Source organism: Sinocyclocheilus rhinocerous, unplaced genomic scaffold, assembly GCF_001515625.1.
Source record: "Sinocyclocheilus rhinocerous isolate Xijiao unplaced genomic scaffold, SAMN03320098_v1.1 scaffold359, whole genome shotgun sequence".
Classification (NCBI taxonomy): Eukaryota; Metazoa; Chordata; class Actinopteri; order Cypriniformes; family Cyprinidae; genus Sinocyclocheilus; species Sinocyclocheilus rhinocerous.
The window spans coordinates 64,053-64,436 of record NW_015652307.1 but is presented as its reverse complement, the minus strand read 5'-3'; the positions used below and the strand labels follow the sequence as shown (position 1 = coordinate 64,436).

General features: G+C 34.6%; 1 protein-coding gene across 1 annotated transcript in view; it reads left to right on the top strand.

Annotated features, from left to right (window-relative positions):
• Positions 1-384, top strand: part of LOC107714751 (FH1/FH2 domain-containing protein 3-like) — an 84,737-nt gene that overhangs the window by 48,032 nt on the left and 36,321 nt on the right. The window lies entirely within an intron of this gene.

Sequence of the window (384 nt, the reverse complement as noted above, 5' to 3'; positions counted from 1 at the left end):
CACACTCACACTCTCACACACACACACACACACACACACTACTCATACTTTTCCTGCAGTGTGCACTATACTGTCATTTAAATTATTAATGGTTGTAAAGCCACACCAAATACTACTAAAATGCATGAATTTTTGAATAATAAATAAACAATTAATAAATAATTATGAAAAAATTTATTTCTCAATACTTGAGGATCATTACAGGGAGTAGCGCAGCCTGCTGTTACACTTTCATTCGAGTCTCCTTCACTCATTCCTTCATGCTGCTTGTCCATGTTGGGGTTGTTCATTGAAAGTAGGGATGGGCGTATTGATCCTGAAGTATCAATAAATTATTCAATAATTAGTTTATCATTTTTTGTTGTACAGTAATGGGGATTTGGG